Source organism: Paramormyrops kingsleyae, chromosome 6 (genome assembly GCF_048594095.1).
Source record: "Paramormyrops kingsleyae isolate MSU_618 chromosome 6, PKINGS_0.4, whole genome shotgun sequence".
In the NCBI taxonomy this organism is placed as follows: domain Eukaryota; kingdom Metazoa; phylum Chordata; class Actinopteri; order Osteoglossiformes; family Mormyridae; genus Paramormyrops; species Paramormyrops kingsleyae.
In genome coordinates, this window is record NC_132802.1 from 14,862,443 (window position 1) to 14,886,718 (window position 24,276).

The window sequence follows — 24,276 nt, forward strand, 5'->3', positions numbered from 1 at the left end:
TTTGTCTTGGAGAAAATTTACTGGTTTTATAATCTGCCAGTTTCTCTGGATGCAGAATCCCCCTTTGACTTATTGTCTGGGAGACAGAGAAAGGCCTCTCAATCTGGAAGACCCCACTCTACAGCTACACAATACATCCAGCTCAACATGATGCAGTTTACTGACCTGCATCCCGCAGTACAACAACTGGACCCTCTGCTGCTCTAACCTGTGGCATCGGGACTTCACAGTCCAGCAAAGCAGCATTACTTCAGGCACACTTAGAAATTTCAACTCATCATCGTCACACATCTGAGACGGAGACACACAAAAAAAACCCACCTTAAAGGTTTGTAACACGCTGCAGGGAGTTGTCAGATTTTAACAGCACCCTGAGCACATACAGCCATGTCTAGGCGCTCTTCACTCGGATAAAGTAACTGGGTGCTGCCGAATTAAAGAATGCATGAATGATTTTTTTCTTCTTTTTAAAATCAGAAACAGGTACATTTGGAGAGTGCAGAGCAGCTAAAGCCGCTGATCCATCTGGGTTACAGTGCCAGATGATTCCATCTTACTGCTTTTCAATAACGACCTGCTGAAGCAGCAGCATTTTAAAGGAGGAGCCAGACACCCAGAGCCTGCAAAAGCATTAACCTGGAACGTGTTTCACCACTCAGCAAGCAGTGTGTGAATCCAACGCAGCCAAAACAGACTGGGAGTCACACGTCGATCTGTGACAATTAAGCGCATAACACATTAAGCATCACTGTAAATTTCAAATGCATTTCATTATTCTTCAGATTTAGTGTAAAAACATAATCTCCGTAAATGCATGGCCGGTTACCGTGCCAACCACTGCGTTGGTGGGCATGCGCACGCAGGTATAGCGTGGCCACTTATGTCAAGCTACCGTCGATCATGACTGGCGCTAATGATTGCAGCACCAATTACAGTGGGTTCTCTGCAGCACGCATTATCATGCAGACCCGTCTGCTGGTCATGTACCTGGGGGGGCGGGGGCTTGGAAAAAAATGAGTCTGGTGACTAGACAACCCTGTCCTTGATGGCATGTGAAGTGAATGCTGAAAGAGGACAGTCTGGTCTCTCTCTCACTCTTTCCCCCTGTTCCCCCCCCCCCCACCCAAAAAAATAAACATATCAGGGATGGCAGTCAAAAGTGATGGGGATGGCAAATCGCTCTTACAGTTCTTCTCCACAGACCCCCTGCTTGGTGACGACAAACAGCCAAACAGACAGAGCAGGGGGAACCAGTTTTGCATGGTAAATAGCCCTTTCATCCATCCAACCAACCAGGGGTGAATTTCTCAAAGCCTTCTTAACACTATGTCATTCGTAAGTTCTATCTTTTAACATGAACTTACAAACAACGTAGCATTAAGGAGACTTTTGGAAACTTACCCCAGGATAGGGTTGTTTGGATGAAATAAACACAACAAAGATATTTATATATTTTCAGATGGCTGAGCACCAGCGGGGATCAACTTCATTTATCTCCCCTTTTTATTCCCAAAGATAAATGTTTTTATTCCAAAAATCTGCATCACAATCAAATCTATCATCAAGATGGTTTTTTAGTATGAATAACCAAGAATAACTGAACTTGGGAGGGATTTCCCTGACAAATCGGCCAGGCAAAGGGTTCCTTGTCCCAGCATGATGACAAACCACCTTCACAATCAAAACTGATCCAAGCTTGAGAGGGGCCTAAATATGTGGCAGTAAGTGTGGTAGGCACACCCCCATGTCCTGTCCCCCCCCAGCCCATGGCATGGGGCTATGTGGGGTCACAGGTAACCTTCCAGAGAGGACGAGCATGTGGGTGGGAGCAAATCACAAAAACGCAGCAATGACAACCCCAGACTACCGCTCCAACACAGTGGAGCCTGGATCAGCTGCAATGTCAACTTTTTCTATAGAAGCTGCACAAACAAATCACTTCACAAACATACACAAGCACCCAAAGAGGCAAATGTTGTGTAATTATATTCTTCTACTTTAGATAGCTGAAAACTTGAATGTTCACCAAGACTAAATTTAGGGTTCTGATCCACAGGCTCAGGTTTGCTGAGGTCTACAGTAAGTCTAACTTCTGACATCCAGATGGGATCACAGAAAGGGATAGGGAAGAAGAGTGAGTCTGACGGGAGAGGACTGGGGAGAAAAGAGAGAGAGACTGACAGGAGGGGACAGGGGAGAAGAGAGAGAGAGTCTGACAGGAGGGGACTGGGGAGAAAAGAGAGAGAGTCTGACAGGAGGGGACAGGGGAGAAGAGAGAGAGAGACTGACAGGAGGGGACAGCGGAGAAGAGAGAGAGAGTCTGACAGGAGGGGACAGCGGGAGAAGAGAGAGAGAGTCTGACAGGAGGGGACTGGGGAGAAGAGAGAGAGAGTCTGACAGGAGGGGACTGGGGAGAAGAGAGAGAGAGTCTGAGAGGAGGGGACAGGGGAGAAGAGAGAGAGAGTCTGACAGGAGGGGACAGGGGAGAAGAGAGAGAGAGACTGACAGGAGGGGACAGCGGAGAAGAGAGAGAGAGTCTGACAGGAGGGGACAGCGGGAGAAGAGAGAGAGAGTCTGACAGGAGGGGACTGGGGAGAAGAGAGAGAGAGTCTGACAGGAGGGGACAGGGGAGAAGAGAGAGAGAGTCTGACAGGAGGGGACTGGGGAGAAGAGAGAGAGAGTCTGAGAGGAGGGGACTGGGGAGAAGAGAGAGAGAGTCTGACAGGAGGGGACTGGGGAGAAGAGAGAGAGAGTCTGACAGGAGGGGACAGGGGAGAAGAGAGAGAGAGTCTGACAGGAGGGGACAGGGGAGAAGAGAGAGAGAGTCTGACAGGAGGGGACAGCGGAGAAGAGAGAGAGAGTCTGACAGGAGGGGACTGGGGAGAAGAGAGAGAGAGTCTGACAGGAGGGGACAGGGGAGAAGAGAGAGAGAGTCTGACAGGAGGGGACTGGGGAGAAGAGAGAGAGAGTCTGACAGGAGGGGACAGGGGAGAAGAGAGAAAGAGTCTGACAGGAGGGGACTGGGAAGAAGAGAGAGAGAGTCTGACAGGAGGGGACAGCGGAGAAGAGAGAGAGAGAGTCTGACAGGAGGGGACAGGGGAGAAGAGAGAGAGAGTCTGACAGGAGGGGACTGGGAAGAAGAGAGAGAGAGAGTCTGACAGGAGGGGACTGGGGAGAAGAGAGAGAGAGTCTGACAGGAGGGGACTGGGGAGAAGAGAGAGAGAGTCTGACAGGAGGGGACAGGGGAGAAGAGAGAGAGAGTCTGACAGGAGGGGACTGGGGAGAAGAGAGAGAGAGTCTGACAGGAGGGGACAGGGGAGAAGAGAGAAAGAGTCTGACAGGAGGGGACTGGGAAGAAGAGAGAGAGAGTCTGACAGGAGGGGACAGCGGAGAAGAGAGAGAGAGAGTCTGACAGGAGGGGACAGGGGAGAAGAGAGAGAGAGTCTGACAGGAGGGGACTGGGAAGAAGAGAGAGAGAGAGTCTGACAGGAGGGGACAGGGGAGAAGAGAGAGAGAGAGTCTGACAGGAGGGGACAGGGGAGAAGAGAGAGAGAGTCTGACAGGAGGGGACTGGGGAGAAGAGAGAGAGAGTCTGACAGGAGGGGACAGGGGAGAAGAGAGAGAGAGTCTGACAGGAGGGGACTGGGGAGAAGAGAGAGAGAGTCTGACAGGAGGGGACAGGGGAGAAGAGAGAAAGAGTCTGACAGGAGGGGACTGGGAAGAAGAGAGAGAGAGTCTGACAGGAGGGGACAGCGGAGAAGAGAGAGAGAGAGTCTGACAGGAGGGGACAGGGGAGAAGAGAGAGAGAGTCTGACAGGAGGGGACTGGGAAGAAGAGAGAGAGAGAGTCTGACAGGAGGGGACTGGGGAGAAGAGAGAGAGAGAGTCTGACAGGAGGGGACAGGGGAGAAGAGAGAGAGAGAGTCTGACAGGAGGGGACAGGGGAGAAGAGAGAGAGAGTCTGACAGGAGGGGACTGGGAAGAAGAGAGAGAGAGAGTCTGACAGGAGGGGACTGGGGAGAAGAGAGAGAGAGAGTCTGACAGGAGGGGACAGGGGAGAAGAGAGAGAGAGAGTCTGACAGGAGGGGACAGCGGAGAAGAGAGACCGGATGGCTGGTGGCTGACAGCTGCTCACCAAATGATGACATCCTGCTAATGCTCCAGTCAAGTAAATTCAGATAAAAGATTGACACCAGTTGCCACAAAAAAAGACCAGAGCAACAAGGGATTTAAATCCTTGTAAATCTTGATATTTTCCATGCCGTATGGGGGATTACATAGCCTGCCTGGAGGAAATTAACTCTGGAGCTGCCAAGTATGTTACCTCAGGGAGGGGGACTGGAAACGCTCGGCAGAGGTGTCACCTGCGTGTCACCGCACCGTGAGGTGGCTGCCATGCCCTCCCACTGAAAGGCACACCTTTAAATGATTCAGTGAAGGGTAAGAGGAGCGCGCTCATTTCGCTGCGCGGTGTCTGTTTACGCGTTTGTTTATGCCGTTCGGCAGAGCCGTGTTGTAATTAAGCTGCTGAGCAGAGGCGGTGCGGTCCGTGTGCCTAGAGCTTCCACAGCACACAGTGTCGCCTGAAAGGGCACAATGACGGACAGCTCTCATTTCCAGCCAAACCTCGGGCAGCTTGAAAAGGCAATCCGGATTTGACCTCCTGCCTGAACTCCCGTGATAAACAGAGAGTTTGTTTTCCTGCGCTTTGCTCTCCAGTCGGACTCTGATCAGGGCGCCCTTGACTCTCCATCATTGTTCTCAAAAATAAAACCTCCTACAAGAGGGCTTTTCAAACTTTCTTAATCCAGGGACCCCCTACCAATAATACCTGATCACATAAGGACAGGGAATGGGGTTTAATAGTTCTTTCGAGGGGGGGTGGGGGGGGTTGAATATTTTTTTCACTCCCACCCAGGGTGTCTGCAGACCCCCTGTAACTGCTTTATGGACCCTTAGGGGGCCATGGACCCAACGTTGACAGCCCCTGCACTAGAACAACAAGAACTTTTCACCTGACCCGAAGAGCCCGCTTGGGTCGTACATCTCCTCCTCCCTGTATCATAAAGCTCATAGTGTCAAGGTACCCAAAGCGGCTAAGTCACTCTACCCGCAGCCATTCATCAATCACAAACACTGCAGCATTTTCACAGGCTAAACACAGGTTTATTCCTGCGTTCCCCAGACAAATAACAACAGCATGCAAACAGGGCCCCCTCACTGCTGTCTCGGGGGCCAGAAAAATAAGAGGGTTTCCTCATTTCTGCTGGCGTTCCATTTATCTTTTGATAAACTGCCATGGGAGACACCCTATTTATGTGTGAAAAAAAGGCTTCCATTCACAAAAGACAAAAACACTGTGGATGACAAACACACTGACAGATGGGCTCCATCATAGAGGCCAGGGGATCCCAAGCAAACCTTGGGATGGTGATCCCAGCAAACTCAGAGTGAAGGTGTTAATGGGCTCCCTCACCATCCCCACCTCTCCGGCTATCCTGGATACCAGCAAGTGCTGATGATTACAGAAGTAGAAAAGAGCTGCTTAATCTGAACCTGACCTGTTCTTTAAGAATTTCTTTTAGCAATGACCCGGCACCACAAACTAGACAGTTCCCCAGAAATGCAAGAGAAAATAAAACTGCAAGACTGGCCTTATTACTGAAAACAACTCCTAACCCTAGGTACACAACCGGCTCGTCTAATGGCCTTGGCCAGTTTCGTTTAAAGGTCCATGGTGGAGGCACTTGCAAGGAATGAATGTCAACCTCCTCCTCCCATGACCGGCCAACCGGATCCAGCCGGCTGAGGCCCAATCAGGCAGCCTTTTCCCCAGGAAATGGACACGGGAAGCCTGTGAATGTGGGAGATCCTTGAAGTGGCCCACGCTGAGAACATGGCCAGCACACCCCACTAAGCGGAATAACAGTCAGGGCAGGCTGCAGCTCTGCCTGAAACCATTGCCCAGCCAAGAGCGACACCGTAATTATCCAGGGAGAATGGGGCTGGCACTGCAGGGCCCCTCTGTACCAGTACCTCGGCGCGATTCATTTACCCAGGATAAAACGGCGGTCCGTCTTCAGATGGCATCACTCTGGCGACAAGCTATCGTGCAAAGCGCAGCAGGCAATCGGTGGCAAGTTGGGCCCCGCCAGAGCGGGAGCCAAATTCAATTCGATTCAAGCGTCACCTCATTCATTCCCAATCACATGCAAAGTCACGCCGTTCTTCGAAGCCGCTCCCGGCGACGGTAGCTTAAAAGTGGAAAAGCCCGCTTCAGATTTAAAAATCTGTTCCCAGGCAGCCGGCTAACGCTCGGTGTCCTCAAGCACCAGACAGCACTGATGGAAACGGGCAAGAAGCCAGTCGCCAATGTCTGTGCGCATGCGCTCATGACATGGTACTCAACAAGGTACGGAACAGCCTGGAACAGCCCAGAACACTACAGACAAGCACGTTATGCTTATGAGATGTGGTCTTTTTTACAGGCCAATGCAGGCATATTAAGCTAAATGTCCCATAAAAGCAAAGTGAGAGACATAAACGTCGCCAGCTGTGATTGATTCATAAATTTATATTCATTGTTTAATTGCTTCATTGTTTAATTTATTAACATTTTTATTTTTTTCGAGCTCTCAACGTGCTCAAAGGATGTAGCAGGCATCCCTAGGGTAATGAAAATTTTATAAACCCCTGACACGAGAAGCCGTGTGCACAAAGGAATTTTATAAAACAAATGATTTATAGATGAAAAGACCAGCGAATGGCTAATGCCGTGCAGACTGGTACGGTAGGACCACCGAGATCCAGTGTTTCCCAGGCTCACCGCCGGCCCCTTTCAGGTTCGCTGCATTTCCATGGCATCCCTGAGGATGAAGATCCACCTTCACCTCTTTGGGAAACTATTCACCAGAGTAAGGCCGATTCTCAGTCCGTCGCGAAGAGAACAACCGCAGCGGATGCGGGAAATGCACGAAGCGTTCCCTTCCCCTATGTGAATGTAGAAGACAGGCCCTTTGTAAGCAAAGCGACACTTTCTGCGGGGCCATGATGAGTGAGGAGATGCAGGCCTCCGCGATGAGTCATGCTAAAGCTTGGCATTAAGCTGCGGAAAGGCCCGAAGTCGCTGCTCGATCCCAGCACCGAGCATCTGTCGCTAGGACTGAAAGTCGCTTGGCAGTCAGCAGGTAGGTATCAGACAAAATAGTAAACAAAGCGAGCGATTCCCATGCATATGTACTATGAAGAACTCTCCCCAGGTCCCCGAATTAGCATTCCACTGAGAGCACAGACAACAACAATCTCAGAACAATTTGCCTGTATTTACTCTCCTCGGACTCTGGGAGAACTCGTGATCCTGCTTCCAGGTATCTCCCACACTCAGGCAAGCTGACAGAGCGTGCTGGCTTTTCGCCACCATTTCATTTGATTGTACTTAACCCGCCGCAACCCTATAAAGTGATGAAAACGTCTCTTCCAGTATGCCAGGACAGCCAAGCGTCATACAACATGCGATTATCGTTTCAGTAGGACAGGTGTGAGAGTATACTGTGTATAAAATGGACATCTGCATTCCTTTACTGAGTTTTCATTAAAAAAATATTCCTCCTAAGCAACAGGGATTTTATTCCGAAATTTGGCAAATGGATTTTCCCTTCTTGGGTACTGAAATAAAATGTATATTTAATCAGAAATAAATTTCACCCATAGCACAAGACTGACGACCAGCCTCACGAACTGGACAAATCCAGTTGAAAGACAGACTGTTTTTTACCTGCCACCACCACAGGCAATCCGTAGTTCAATTAATTTCCCAAACGCAATCAGAATGACAACTGTGAAACAGGGCTGAGTAATTCCCACCCCCCTGGAGGGGGGGCCTTTTGCAGCAACTTTTCAATTAGCAGGAGATGAAGCCTGGAGGTGAGAGTTCCCAGAGGCATTCACAGAGAAGATGGAAACATCTACCTGCAAGGTCTTACCACGTACTGTTAAACAGCACACAACATACACTCAAGTCATACATCAACGGTATTACTGGCCATCTGTAAAGGATCTTGGACATTAAGAAGGCAACAAGAAGTCTTCTGGCTTCCAGTCTAGCAACCTGTGACCCCCTGTGCTTGTTTTCAGGAGAGGGAAACACTTTCAAAGGCTCGTTCTTCCCGTTGTGACCCTGAGCGCCCTGTATGTGCCCGAAACCACAGTCCATTGTCAGACTCCGCTGGCAATGTGCCAGAGGGCCACACATAGATAAAGTGACTCTGCTGTTCCTTGACAGAACGACTGCTCTCCCAGAATGGTACAGCAAAGACGAAACCTCACAAACAAGCAACCGTACCTCCAGTTGATACACGTACTTCTTTAAAGTCCGAGTCCAGATGAAAATGCCCACAACAGCAAACCCAAGACCTGCCTTAATGTTTGAGTTTCATATGAACTTCTAGAAAAGGAGACAAGCAAAGCATGTTTCCTTCCTGTCATTCAGAATGCATTTAATATTGGCAGCAAATATATTTATAGTGTGTCACCATAACCTCGGTGGTTCTGGTATCCAGGGGAAGCTGGATTTTTAAGAGTAAAACATTGCCAGTGTGCAAAATATGAATTTCAAGCAACAGAAGTCATTTTTAATTAAACCACAGGTTATGCAGCCATTACTATTATCAATAACAATAATGCCAATGACACCACCTGTATTTCAAGAGCGCAGCTTGGTGGCTGAACAGTAGGCCTTGTCTCCTGGACGCCTTTGAGTGGCCTAACCGCCACCTACACCCCGCCCCCCCATCCTCTTGGCGAGCGTACAACATCAATAAAGGCAGGCATTCCTGATGGTTCCCCCTGACTGCACGGGCTAAACAATTACGCTGATCCTACAGTTAATCAGAAAACAAATGAAATGTGTTTGTCGATGCTCGCCGCGTGAGGCTCCACACGCCGCCCGCACTCGAATCATCTTCCCCTAATGACGGGCACAGCAGAAGCATGTCGATACGAGGCCGCAGGCCCTGTGGATTAATTCGCCCCTCCGTCTGTCTCACGGCAACAGACCGAGGCTGCCATCACGAGGGCCTGTGGTTACTGATTATTCCCAGTATAGCAGGTGCTCTTGGGGAAGAAAAACCGCAGGTGGAAAGGAAGGGTAAATGTCTACAGGGACAAGCAAATGTCTGCATCAGCAAGAAGCGCCTTTGCAGGAGGGCCTGGGAGCTCGTGTACTGCCAATGTGTGCCCGCACTGGCCGGCGGTTTACGGGATACTACTCATTCAAATATTACATTAGGACAGTGTTTGAAATTATTAAAAGGTTGTTTAATCCACTGCCTTTGTCTGGGGAAGGAGAAATTAATCTGAAATGGCACAGAGACGGGGTGAGTTCAGAGACTGGGCCTAATGAATTTAAACTGGGATTCGTCAGCACACACCTGGCCGCTAAATGGGATGACAGAATGGCTTAGTGTTTGTAGGACACAGAGGCACTGACCGGGTAACAGGCAACATCATCAATACGTAAGTGTCACACAATCCCACTGCAAGGGGCCCAGGGTAGCTCAGTGGGTCACAGATCTGTGCCCGTATCTGGAAAGTCCAGGGTTCCTGTGGCCTGCAGAGTCATTGTATCACCTTAGGGCCCGACAGCAGCGTTTCTCAGCCCAGTCCTTGGAGATGCCATAACAATTCACATTTTTGTTCCCTCCCAGCTCACCGGAACCAACCAATCAAAAACTAACCAAAACAATCAAGCAATCTGGAACACCAAGTACCTGGTAAAGGTGAGCTGGAAGGTGGGCGGGAGCAAGCATGTCCCCCATCTGGGGGTCCCTGAGTTACCCCAACTGCTCCAGATGTTTTTTTACCATTTATATTTTGCAGACACTTTTATCCAAAGTGACATAATTTTTTGAGAAAGCCGATCCCTGTAGCAATAGGTGCTTAAGAGTCTGGCTCTAGGGCCTATCATTGAAATCACTCTGCGGATACTGGGATTCGAACCAGCAACCTTGTGTTCACAGGCACAGCATCCTAACCCCCCAGCCCCCTAAGCAAGGGGTGCTGACATACCCTGCATTCCGACCCCAGAACTTACTCTCACCTGAATAGACACTTGTGTCTGTGTCAGTCACGGACAGCAAGATGGTGCATGTGTACAAACGGCACAAATTCCACCCAGGGATGAAGTACCACGGTTCTAAGTCACAAGCAGCTACTGGGCATGTTTTGCATCAACAGCAAAAGCCACCACCCCCCCCCATAGGTTAGTGAGCAAGACAGCAAGGGGATTACGCTTCCGTTCACCTGTCATGCTCTTCAAGGTCGACGACATGTTAACTCACCCGCTCGCAGCTCACAAGGCTGCCCTGGATCTGCGTTCACCTACATATCACACCTCTGCCTCATAACAAACAGCTGTTCGCTGCCTCAGTGCCGCTTCCCACCAACTCCCCATCACTCCTTACAAACTGAAGCCCAGAATGAACTCCACGCTCGACAACAATGAACAGCGACGTTTCCGTTTTAATGAGAGGTGTCCCCCAGCAAGGTGTCCCGAAAGAGATTTCAAGGCCTGCTACACACCCACACGCAGTGCTCAGGGGTCCCTTTGAGAACACAGCCTTATGGGACTTGACAGCACACCGGCAGGCAAGGGCAGCCAAAGCCATCAAGATCGCAGGTGCAGACTTTCCCAGAATTCCACAAGGGTGGCCTCGGCACGTCAAGTTATTCACCCGGAATAACATCAAAAGACCAGCATCCCCACGAGAAGGCTCCCGGTTTAATCACCTGACACTGGCATATCGGAGCTCTTGAAAGTCAAAGAGTTTTTTTATTATTCTCAATTCATAGAACACATTTACGTATCTAATGGTGTGGGGCTCACGCACGGATTAGTTTCTGAAAGCATAACCGGGATACAATTTAAATTCCTCAAAGTCAGCTACTATTACGCCTAATGACTGAGATCTAATGAAGGCAGGAAATACAATATGTTTCACGCTTCGAGCCTGAGGTTTTTTATTTTTTTTGCACACTCCACAAAATTTCAAACCACTGAAGTTAATATCATAATCACACAACAGCATAAAGCTGCCTCTAATATAATACTACCTATGATTATGTTGAGTATGAGAGAAAGCTCAGGCAGGGACAACAAACTAGTTTCACTAACCAAGTGTTAGTTGCCCATTGGTGTTATGGAATTACAGGTTCATTTAAAGTTCACCTTTTTCTTATTCCATAATATATTTAATCACTTGGTTTCTCTCACGGGGACACCTGAAATTCACCTGTGCAAACAGGATTATTTTCTCTTGTCTGCATCATCTCATCCTACAGAAATACTGATAACGCAAAGACGGAATGAGCTTTATGGAGGAAGCTGGACAGCTTTTAAAGAGACTCTCGAAAACAAAACGCTTCCACTTATCCTTAAATGCGGTGCGTCGGGCGCGAAACATTTCGAGCACTGACAGAACGCCGCGTCGCGGCTGCCAGACTGCGAGCGAACTGACTGGATCCAACACGGGCTCCTCTGATTACATTTTACAGATCTAGCTGCCAAGCCCCGGCGCATTTCCCTTGCAAAGCAGGGCTCAGCACCAGAGATGAAAGGCCGCATATGACAAGAAACAGATTCAACACTTCTCACTTTCAGCGCGAGCTTTGGTACGGTCGACATCCACAATGTCAACCTCAAAAACACGAGGCACGCCAAAAGGAGGATTCTTCCCCAGAACATCATTAATCCCACAGTCGTTCTTCCTTAAGTCATCGCACAATCACCCTGTGCCTCCATTGTAGGCTTACATCAAGTGGGTCTTTTCCCCCGTATACCAACAAAACACATACAAAACATTGGGGGAAAACATAGCAAAGACCAGGGCCCCTTCTAAAGTGAGACCAAGCTCTTGAGCAACCCCCACGTTCAATAAGAATCAAAGAGCATTCTTCGGGAAGCTCGTTTAAATAAAATTACAAAAAAAAAACACCAGACCTGACACCCTTTGCCAGCAGAGGAATCCGTTTTGTCCACTTCTCCAAGCAAATTAAGGGAAGCACTCCTCTCACGTCCTCTGCTGAATTACTTAATGAAATTGGGTTCAGCCAGTAATAAAGAAGCGCTAATTAAAAACAAACTGCGCTGATGGCCTTTCGAGTGTCTCATTATAGCCTGCACCGCATCACCTACAAGAAAGTAGGTTTTCATTTAATTGTGCAGTGATTAGCAGAAGGAGAGGTGGCAGATTTTAATCTGATTATGGGGATGAGTCTCAGCCAAGCGGGGGGGGGGGGGGGGGATGTTCACACATACGTTCCCACAATGCCGCAAGTGGAGGATTAGACAACAACAAAAAAAATCTGTGTGATCCAGTAAATTCTCATTGAGCTGATCCTCAGTCCCCTGATCCTCCAAAGAGAAGGGCTGCCTGCACTCATTCTGTCAGTGCTATCGCATGGCCGAAACAGGCAAGCGGTGAGAAAATGCCGATCTGCCTTCAGACTCACCTCCACGCTCAGGGAAGGTACATGCAAAGTACCCACGATTCTGGATGCTGTCTGTCTGCAGGCTTTGCGCAACAGCACCACTTCCAGGTCAACGGAAGGTTAAGGGCACGACCTTGTTTGTGTACCCGCAATACCCCCAAGCAAAACAAGCCGGAACTGATCCGAATCCAGTTCCGCATCAGTCAAGTGTTTCGGAAAACTGTGCTAATTAAACCGGGACCCGGGGGGCACCGGGATTATGCGTCAGAAATTATTGAAAGCTGGTGGCCTGGCGTGATTTTTTTTGTATTTTCCACACAGCAGGTATCGATTTGGAGTCCCCCTAATGAATAGAGCGGCTCAGCAGGCCGGTTTCCTCTCAAACCGGGGTCCTGGACTCCCCTAACACAAAGAGCTCTAGTGGCTGAGACCTGGCGCCATTCTAACAACACAGCCTGCATGCTCTGGCATCTAATCCAGTGCAGGAATGTACAGGGCAAGTAAAAACACGGGGGGCGAGCGCGATCGCTTCCCCTTCGGTTCTGTTTCGCTACTCCAAACACAGACACATGGCACACAGAGGAACACACATGTGGTAATAGGGTCCATCTACATCCTGGGAGAGAAGGGAGAGCAGCCGAAATCCAGAAGGTAGTGCAGTATTCGGCTTTTATCTGGTATCTCATCCGCAAACACCCTCCCCCCAGCTGCACCCCAACAAATTTCCTGAGAAATTCGGCGTGGCCATGGTGGAAAGCCGCAGAACGTACTCCTGGAACCTACTGAGTGAGGGCTGTGCTCTGGATCAGAACCAAGCAGCTGTTGTGCAGCACACAGAACTGGTGCAGAATTTGGGCTCAGTTAACGCTGGGGGAACGTCAGGAAGAAAGTAAAGATTGTAAAACAGAACTATCAATATCAAGGGGTCAAGAGTGTCGCTTAGTCCCTCAGAAAGTCACTGTGTGCCCCCCCGACCACCCCTCCAAGTGCAGTGACTGTTTGCTGCTAACACAGGGCCCCCCAACCTCGAGGGTCCCATATAAACACATGGTTTGAGTGGTTCTACCACTGCTGCAAGGGGTAAGCACTCTACATGATGAATAAGCTGATAATACACATACAACATACAAAAAATGATCGTTATATATACACGGTATATATATATATATAAGAAATTTACAAACAAGAGGAGGCCATTCGGCCCAACAAGCTCGTTTTGCAGTACTGTGCAAAAATCTTAGTCAAAGAAAATGTTTATTTTTTTGGGTGCAGTGTATATCTGCTCAAAAAACACAATTTAACATTAGAACATATGAAAATAAACAGCAAAAGAATAAGAAATAAACCAAAATTTAATGTTTTCCAAAAAACATTAATGCCTTGTTGGATGACTAGAACAAAACCACTGTAAAACCTCTCATCAGGCCCAGCTATTACATGAATGCATTAAATTTTACCACCCGCTCAGTTAAATAATGAATTTAATTAGGTAAATAACTCAATGAGATACTGATTAGCTAAACGAGGTGTGCTAGTAATTGAGTTACATACATGGGTATGTTAGATGGTTACTGCAAATATTTGGGTAATTTAAGGAGAGGTTTTGAAATGGCTAGGAAAACACTTAATAGCAGACATGAAGATCATTTACACATTTTCTTTGAATGCCTTAGACTTTACCACAATACTGTATGTGTGTGCATGTGTGTGTATGTGAATACATATAATACGTGACATCACACTGCAAATTTGTTCTAACGCAACTCATATGGGATGGCATTTGTATTCGCCCAATTTTCAGTCGGAGGGAAAACACTATGCGAACTACAACGCAATTTGGTTTTAGCGAGAAACACTACTTGCACAGAAAAACATCCATCCAATTTAATCATAGTGATGTCCGATTTCTGAATGAATCATGCTCTTGAGCCAGTTCTTTTCAGCGAGTCGGTCTAACCAGTTTTCAAATCTAAAAGAACCAAACTTTTTGTACATTCAAGTACAAATTATCACAGGAAACACACAGCAGCCTTTTCTAATTCACTTTAAATTTGCTTTTCGGAGACTGTCTGTAGCCATGTTGCCTTCAGTGCCCCTCTGAGTACCCTAATCTATTATATTTGTGCTGTATGTGTGCTCAGCCTCATGTTTCACTACTACTCACTTTGAACAATCTACACCTAGCCAGTTTGGCACGTTCAGCTCAAGCAATTACTACACTAGGCAATTCTCGTGATACTCATAAGACCCACAGGAGATGTTTATGATATAATTAATCAATGTATTATTATTATTATTATTATTATTATTTCTTATTTAAAATGTAACTAATTACAGTACTGGCCACTGGTATCACTGCTTTTATTTTTGTTTGATGTGAGTTACTAAGTTTTGGAGTCGCATTTCCCTAACCCTGTTTTTCCCATTGGATATGTGTATTTTAGTACATAATTTTAGTGAGCGTGAGGTTTTTCAGGAACATTAGTCATGTTGCAGCAGGAACAACTGTATGTGTGTACAGTATATGTATGCGTGTTTCCCTGTGTATGTGTCTGTATATGTATACATACAGTATACATACACACACACACACACACACACATACATACAGTACATACATAACACACACACACACATACATACATACATACATAACACACACACACACATACACACATACATAACACACACACTGTACTATATAAAATATGCACACAGAAGCTTTATTAATTATAGAAGTCATCAGATTAAGATTTATTGCCATGATCTGAATTCACATTCTTTCATGTTAAAAAAGAGGATTAACTAAATTAAAACAGCAAGAAAAGCAAAATAAAACCATTAAAAAGACCTGTCACACAACCAAAGCTACCTTCTTAACATTTTTTTTTAAACAAATACAGGAAACGTGGCTAAACACGCTTGACTAGCAGACGCCCTGACACTAAGGGGGGGTGATTAAATTCTGGAACGTCGACGTGGAAAAGCCAGCAAACTAAAGCCAGCAAACTAAAATGCCAGAAAACAAGAGGAATGATGCCAGACACTACAGAGAGCCTTTTAAATCAGCTCAGCAATGAAACTTAGCATCATTAAGAGAACAAATATGTGTGGTGGTTCTTCAGAAGTACCTGCTTCCTAACAGCTAAAAAATTACACATGGAAATTGAGACGGTAAATTATTCATATGCAACGGAGCCATTTTCCAATCATAACTCCACCAAGCGGCACGGACAGTCGTGACAGGCCCTGAGTGTCTGCGGCTGGGCCTGGGCTCTTACAGTTGGTGGGGTTTTTTTTTACATGAGGCAATAACATTACGCATTATGCCCCATCTGCACTGATACAATCAATGCTCTATTTCACATCATTCTTTGGGGAGGGTGGGTTGCGCTCCTCTGTGGCGACCGTCTGCCCCTGCAAAGCCAAGGTCTTCCAAACAGAGATAAAAGTGTCACTAGACTCCCCCTCCACCTTCAAGAAACACCTCAAGATCCATCTGTTCCACAAATTCCTCTAGAAATGTATCTAAAAATGTTATGTTGCACTTCTAGTTTAGAATAGTCTTATTAAGTTCTTGCTTTGTTAGAAGTTGTTGTGTAGCTTCTGTTCTAATACTGCATGCACCTGTGCCTGGGTATTCACTGGAAGCTCAGCATAGCCACGGTTATGCCTAGTTGAGTCCTCAACAGCATTATGTTTGTAATGTGCTATTTCCCTCACTTGTAAGTCACTTCCGACAAACGCGACTGCTGAATGTGTAATGTAGCCATTAACATTGAGGCCTATTAAAACCTCCCCACAGGAACACACTGCTCATGTGGGGGGGAGCGTGCACACGCACGCACGCACACAAAGACCGGTACTCATAGCTTTGTGGGGACCATCCATTCATTTCTATGGGCAAAACTCTAATCCCAACAATAACAACCTTATCTTGACAGGGCTGGGTAGGAGTTACCAGGTTTTTACTCACATTGTGGGGACATTTGGTACCCACAATATTATGTATACTGGGACCACGCCCTCACACACACACATATACCAAACTGGGGTGTGTGTGGCTCAGCAGGTCAGGACTGAGCCTGTGACTGGAAGACTGCCGTTTCAAAACCCAGAATGATGTGACCGCTGGGCCCTTGAGCAAAGCCCTTAGGCCCCAGTTGCTCCAGGGACTGTCTGACTCTGCCTTCTCAATTAAATGTAATTCTGGATAAAAACATCTGCTAAGTAAATAAATGTAAATGTAAAATTTCACACCTACTGAACACTGAAATGACTTGTTTGTAACCCAATACAAAAGCCATTTTCTTCTCTGAAATGACCAGGAAACGAACCACATCACAGACACTTATCTGCTAACAAAAAGACAGTCCTGCTGCTAAATGCTTAAATATGTTCTCTATTGAAAATGAAATCGATTAAAAATGAGAATGCGATTACGAGCATCTAACACATTGCAAATTGGTAAACACAGCAACAATCAATGAGGCATGCAAAGAAAGAACAGTTTGCAGCTTATAGAGGGTGTTATATAAAAGGCATTAAGACAAACGTGATACTGCTCCATCAGCCAGCATCAAGACGGACGCAGTGTCACAGCAGTGGGGGTGGGAATTCACATCAAAAGATCAATGAACAACCCTGAAATATTACAGCAAATATTAAGACACCCAGGGCAACAATTTCAACATAAATAGTACAGAGAAAAATGATTCCTACAATAAAAAATTGCCACAACAAAAGCCAAAATCATAGCATGCAGTTTTTTGGATAGGGCTGTCATTGTGAAAATACCATTAGGTGAGGAACACAGAAGAGCTGTTCAGGGAAGCACTTTTGTAATTAAGATGCTCTGCAGAAACTTCGAAGGGTCAGATGCAGACTGTCAAGCCGCCGAGCGATTTATGCTAGGACGACCCAGGAAAATTACACGTGCTGAGCCCTTGGCGTTCTCCCCCATTGTTAACAACACGCTTGGCACGTTGGATGTGAGCCAAAAAGCGCAACCCCAGAGTCAGCTACCAAGCCGCACGAAATGTCAAAACCACGCCACCCGTGGACACCCTTGAACAGATGTTTATCTACAATGTGGCTGCTGACTCCCCCTAGCTAAAGGGGAAATCTTGCTAAAATGCCTTTAAAATTTTATCATTGAAAGTGCTCCTCATGTTTAGTGGAATTTGCACCAATCACTTAAAAACAATAACCAGCGGCCAACACAAAACACGCAAATACTCCTTTTATCACGGCCCCGCATGATGCAGAGAGAGCTTAACTGGAGCCGACACTGGACTTCCCGCTGCCCCGCACTGTAACCCGACACCGGGGGAACCGCGGGCAAACAGCTGACCATTAGACAACACTGGCAACTCGGGGTCGAGCTGACCCACAAGCTGCAGTTTGCACAGCACACCTACAGGCATTTTGGAGTCTTAAGGAGCAAGCTGCCCTTAGGCCACGGGCCTCCAAAACATCAAATTAAGTGGGGGCTGCCCCCAGCATGACCACATGCTCACACACACACACTAGAAATTAAACAAACGCCCTCTAAAACGCCAAGTAAATGGCAGGTATTGTGAGAAAACACACAATTCCAGCATGAAAGCAGCCTGCTCAATGATGCTGGTAAATTGCCCCCAGGCCGTCTCAACTCTGTGCGTGCCTGTGTGTGTGTGTGTGTGGACTCACACATCAAACTGCACTCAGCAGGAAGTGTCTGCTTCACACAAGGCCTTTGAGTGTCATTTCAACAGAGACACACAACGACGCACAGACACAAAAGCTTTTTTTAGTCTTTATATTTTACTACATTGACCATTTCAGCACATCCATTACAAATAACAAACTACCATGAACCCCACACCTATCAATTAAAAATGGATATAGAAAATGGATAGATGGCTGGATGGATGTATGAGATACAGATATTTATTACTGCCATTATCTAGTTTGTCTTACCTACTGTATCCCTTTATGAAGACATAATCAAAGGAAAATAAGGAATCATTAAAGGAATCGGGTTATTAATCACAAAGTCTAGCCATAACGAAACCATCACCAGACCATAAAACTGGCACCAAGAAGGCATAAATTGGAAAATGGCGGTAATGTTGGGAATCAAAGTGGACCAATTGGAAAGCCGTGTGACCACCAGTGCCTGTGTTACCGAGCTTGAGTGCAAATTAACAAGGACTGCTAGAGACGCGGCATGGTGCAATTAGACTAACTGCTCTTCTGGGTGGGGCCACAGTGGCGTGTTTGCCGAAAGACTTTGCTGGACCGCTGTTAACCGTAGACCACAGCATATCTGGCTGTAAATATCGTTTTTTTCCCAGTATTTCTGTACTCACACACATATGTATGCCCCACATCCCCAATATACCGGTGTAACCGCACACACACAATGGAAATCAATCCCTGATCCTGTAGGGACGCTGCGGCCAGGCAGGATAAACTTTCATCGTGGATATTCATGCCATTTTTAAAATAAGCAGCGCCCGGGAGCATCTGGGATGGGAGCCGCGTTACGCGCCCTCGCTGAGATCGACATGCACGGCACAGGCACAGGGGTTGGTACAAACCTCTGCGTACACGGGTATATATAAATTACACCACTGCCCCCCCCCCCAGGTTCAGCGTGAAAATAACTCTGTCTCCCAGAGAGGATTTTCTACACAGTCCTTCAAAGCCCACATGTTTCCAAGCATCAATTCAATTACCGTACATCTTTGCCAAGCAATCTCATCCTATTAGACACAAAAACACACTTTCATTAAGCATCAACTGGGGGACTAAGCAGCGCTCCAAAATGCACCTGATACATTATTTAAGCAGCATGAACACTACCTTCATGAGGATCAGTCAACACCACAGAGTAAACACCACGCACACACACTGTAAATGAAAAGTAACACAACCTGACAGCGACAGGCGCAGTGGATGCAATATTGCCATGGAGCGAGGAACTGGAATGCTTCCACCCCTCCAAAAAGCACGTGTCATCTTTTCATCGTAAAGTTGGGTGCTGTAGGCCGTGTTTTCATCAAAGCACCATCAGCTGTCCTGTAACTGTCACCGTTAACAACATTTTATGTCGTTTTAATTAAGCTGAATAAAAGCAGTGAGCAGGGTGAAGCACGTCAAACACAGCCCTTATAAATAGGTCTCAGGCGGCTTAGTGCTTGAGTTACTGGGAACGACTAAATATCCAGTTACTCAGATGCCACACCAGGATGCAAAATGTCTAATTAAATTTTTTTTAAGAAGGGAACAGTTTAATTTTAGCATAAATACCCAGTTTAGTTCAAGAGATACTCAAACAATTAAAACCTCTCTACACACACACAAGCCAGGGAAACAACCAGCACTGAACAAAGATCTGAGTTTGGCCAATCAATGACATAACAAGCAGATAATAATGAACATAAATAGACAGTGACATAATAGGATACATTATGTGTTTTTTAAAGGCATAGTGACTGAGTCCTCTGCACTCCCTAAGTGGAACAGAAACCCGACCAGCTGCTTTTTAACGATGTTACATTCTTGCCAAATTTATTTCATCTATGTTGCAAACCCAGCCCTCAAACTTGAAAGAGTTTCTTGCTCCTTTGCACCAGCCACTTCTGACACTACATACACTGCCAAGAGGAGTGGATTTAAGGACAATATAGCGACATCATCCAAATGCATTCATCCAGATTCTATCCAATTACCCTTCCTTGGGTGCTCTCTGCAGCCCACACGGGCAATGCTGGCTAATTTGCATGTTTATTTACTCATTTATAGCGACACTGTGTTACACCCTGACCTTGCTTCCCCAATTCGGTTCCCCTGATAATCACATTAGCTCATGCTGTGCTCAGTGCTGACCTGCAGTAGATTGAAGCACATGTCACGATGCTGCAAACTAAATTGTTCATCAAAAAAAAAAACAACACACACAACCACTCTTATGGGAAAATCTACTTAGGTCAGCAGTGAAGATCTCAGAATGGTAACAAAGGGTGCATGTCAGTTATGTTTTTCATCCAAAAAGGATGATTAAACAAACTGTCCTTTAACCCAATTGGCACAGTAGCATTACAGATTCTAAAAAATGTAGTCGGCTTCAGAAACCATATGGTAATTTCATATGTGGTGACGGTAATCATCATCATAACTTTGCAAATAGTGCCCTTTTCCATTTCTGTGAATTATGTAATTTAAGAGTTTAGCGGCTATAAATCCTCATTTTGTTGTTTACTGCCTGAATAGTTATTTTCGCATTGACCATACGAAAAAGACAAACTTAACAATGCAGGCCTGCCTCACACTCAAACCCAGTTGCTATATGACACCTAAACGCCGTCCAAGTCCAAGCATGGCAGCATAATCCTGGCTTTACACATGTGAAGCCCCATCAATGGCCATACAAATCATTTTTTACAATGGCTGTAGCACCATAGATTTTCTATTCAATCTGAAAACACCAAGCATTTCTCAACAGATTCTGCCAGAACCACTTGGATGGAGTTGCATACAATGCGGATCCCCAGCAATGCATAAAAACATTATTTCTATATTCCACGTTGGGGGAAACAAAAGGTCTTATTGTGCAATAACAAGTCATGTCACATGGTATAATAAAATACATTTTCAGCTCTGATCATGTGACCAAGATGAGTGTCGCACAATATTAAAATGCTAAGAGATACATGCACAATGTCCTCTCTGTTCATTACCATCGCTTTTGTCCAGCTTCTTAAAGACACAGGCTTAGCAGTGACCTTGTGGGCACCGAGTTCAAAGCTCACTGTTCCAGAACTTTGAGGAGAAACAGAGAATACGTATACATATTCCATATAAATATTCCATATAGTTTATTGTATGTCACATATATACCACCAGTTCAGTTCTGTTTGTTATGGAAATACAAAATTATAATTTATAGCACTAGCTTTCTGAAAAAGGAAAGACATGAAAATCCAGACCTTAGAGCCTCAGAATGGGACCATAAACATTATCAACTTGTTCTGCTATCCATGCTCACAACAACCTGTCTAGCTGTGCATGGGTCACGCCGTTCAACTGTGTAAAATTTTTTAATATATCTAGCTACAAGCCACAGTGTTTTAAAATTACTTTTGTGTGGGTGTGGGAGAGGTTTAAAACAGAGAGGATCGTGCATTAGATTTGCCCATATATCAATTTCGACTACAGAGTAGAAATTAAGTCAACAAATAAATAAGACATCTTGATCTCATGGCATCTAAAGGGGAAACACTGAACAAATCTGCACATATCCATCTGTTATGATGAGTACATTTTGCCAAAAAGAATAAATGAGTGGCAGCATTTTCAACAAGGGAGCCCATTTGTTAAATATGAGTGTTAATTGTGACTGCTTAGCAGAACACTTTTACTGAATGAGTTGAGCACAGCTAAATACTGGCATTACCAAATAGCCTTCCCACAGATGGAATAACTTAGCGATCATAAAACTAATTAAACCATGTGTTCACAGGGCACACCGGACAATTCTAAATTACTTCCCCAGAATTAACCTTCTAGAATAAGTGCTAACACGTCCCAGGGCAAATTGCATTTGAAAGCTTAATATAATTTTTTCTCAGTATTAAGCAGTACGTACAAGCGACAATGGGTCTCCTAAGTTCCCCTGCAAAAAAAGTCAACATGTCACAGATTGTACTCTTACAGGGAGCTTAAATACAGGATAATATGAACAGTAAAGGAGAATTACAAAGCAGACATGCAAGTAAAAAGTACTCCCGCCCCCAAAAAAACAGCATCTGTATTAGAGGTCAACCGATATATCGGCTGGCTGATATATCAGGCTAATATTTGGCATTTTTTTATGTATCGGCATCGGCCTATAAAATATATTATAATAAACCTACTTAGGCAAGCCAATTATATTAAAATAAAAATGCAATTTGCCTTTCTGGTAAGGCAGTGGTTAGCTACAGCAACATATCTTCTCCCTCCAGAAGACATACATTTTACGAGCTCCCGCAAAACCATTAATCCCATCTCTCCTGCTCTACACCGTGGCATTAACAGCTGCTTCCCATCTGAGCAAATGAATTTTCACATTTAAAAACAAACAACACCCTTATGTTTAATTATTTTCCAGCCACAACAGTTCTAATACACACAGAGCCCTTCTAATGGTCTATTCCATGGGAAGAAACAAGCATTGCCCCAGACTGGATTATTGCTGGTTCATCTAAGAGTCCAAACACATCTTTTGGGGTGTTGCTAGAGGTACTGGGCCCCCCAGTCCAGACCAATCCAATTGTTTTCCAAATTTTCTAGGCCCCTTATCACTCAGGGGCCCTTGGAATCATCCTAACTTTCCCCCTCCTTACGACGCCACTGTATTTATACATGTATGTATATTAGAAACCAAAGATATTTATTTAAGACAAAAATGAATACAAATGAATGAAACCACAGTGAAAACTAAACTGAATTTCAAATGAAAATTGAAAATAATTTAAAAACAAAAACCAGGGGTGTGTCTATGGGTGCACCTTGCCCACCCAGAGGAATCATCTACCCATCCAATGAAAAAATCACCGCTATAGCTATTTGTTTGAGCATACATAGTTTTCTGCAATTTTCTCGTTGGTTATGAAAAAATGCACTGCTTTTGTACTGGCCATTGTGACGCAGTGGATCTTCATAGTCAGTGCTCCTCCTTTACATTATTACCAAACCATGACACTTCTTAAACCATGAAGCACAGACATGGTAAAGTGAACTGCAGTCTGTTTGTGGCTACTCAACTAATACAACAATGAACTAATAATTCAACCAATACTATTAATACCTTTGATTTTTTATTCATTATTTGCTCCCCCTATCCCCCACCCATCTCATAATTATTAAACTACACCCTAGTTTATGTGTCCATTTGCCCACCAAAATAACCCAAATGCTCACATGATGTTAAAAGATGACTATAATTTCTGATAAAAAAAAATAATTTAAAAAATGTAAACTATAACAACACTAGTTTGGATTGTATAGGAGTAACACGATGGTTCACTGATTAAGCTAACATTTTAACATAGCGGTGTACAGTGTATTGACAGTAACTGGAGTGCAAACAGATGTTCATGTGCTCAACTCAATTTAACACAAAATTCTTACAGCTTTTGAACCAGCTCGCCTCCCTCTTACCATCAGACGGGGGGGGGGGGGGGGGGGGTCAGAAAGGTCATTCTAAACGATATTTCCTCAAAAAAGGGTCAAGAACCAGCCAAGAGGCCGAATTGGAAGCGCCCCTCTGAGAAGCCACGGCCAGCAGCAGCTGCTCTTACTGCGGGCCGATATCGCAAGACCTCGACCACTCAGTGAGTTTAATTAGAAGCTACAAAAGTAGCAATGCGTGTCGACAAGCAGATGCCAAAGTGTTGGAGGCCAGGCACCGAGAGCACTTTAACCGGCCGACACAATCTCCCAACTGCATCAGCGCCCATTAATGAACTCTTTATAGAGCATTAAATATGGCAACTAACAGCATTTATTACAAGCCACGAAATGGCGGAGGAGGGGGCACATTAAGGGGCCCAATTATTTTTACCATGTCTGAAACCAACCCGTGCAATAACTGGCTAATTTATGATTTTTGCTTGTATTATATTCTTTATGAATTAATAGGACACAGCTGTTGTCCAGTTAAGGCTTTTATTTATAGAAACTTTACCAATAATACAAGTGGATGTTTTACTCAGCTGCAAATTTCCCATTCAAAGGTACAACTTCCAAGCCCATCATAAGC

The 24,276-nt window shown here is 45.5% G+C and overlaps 1 protein-coding gene across 8 annotated transcripts in view; it reads right to left on the minus strand.

Moving 5' to 3' along the window:
- auts2a (activator of transcription and developmental regulator AUTS2 a) overlaps positions 1-24,276 on the minus strand; it is a 241,864-nt gene that overhangs the window by 209,786 nt on the left and 7,802 nt on the right. Inside the window, exon 1 of one of the 8 annotated variants that reach the window (XM_023833011.2) lies at positions 19,406-19,631. The exons of the other annotated variants lie outside the window; for them this stretch is intronic. The gene's annotated coding sequence lies outside the window, so the exon portion shown is untranslated. Of the gene's footprint in view, positions 1-19,405; positions 19,632-24,276 lie in introns of those variants that run through there. 8 annotated transcript variants of the gene reach the window in all.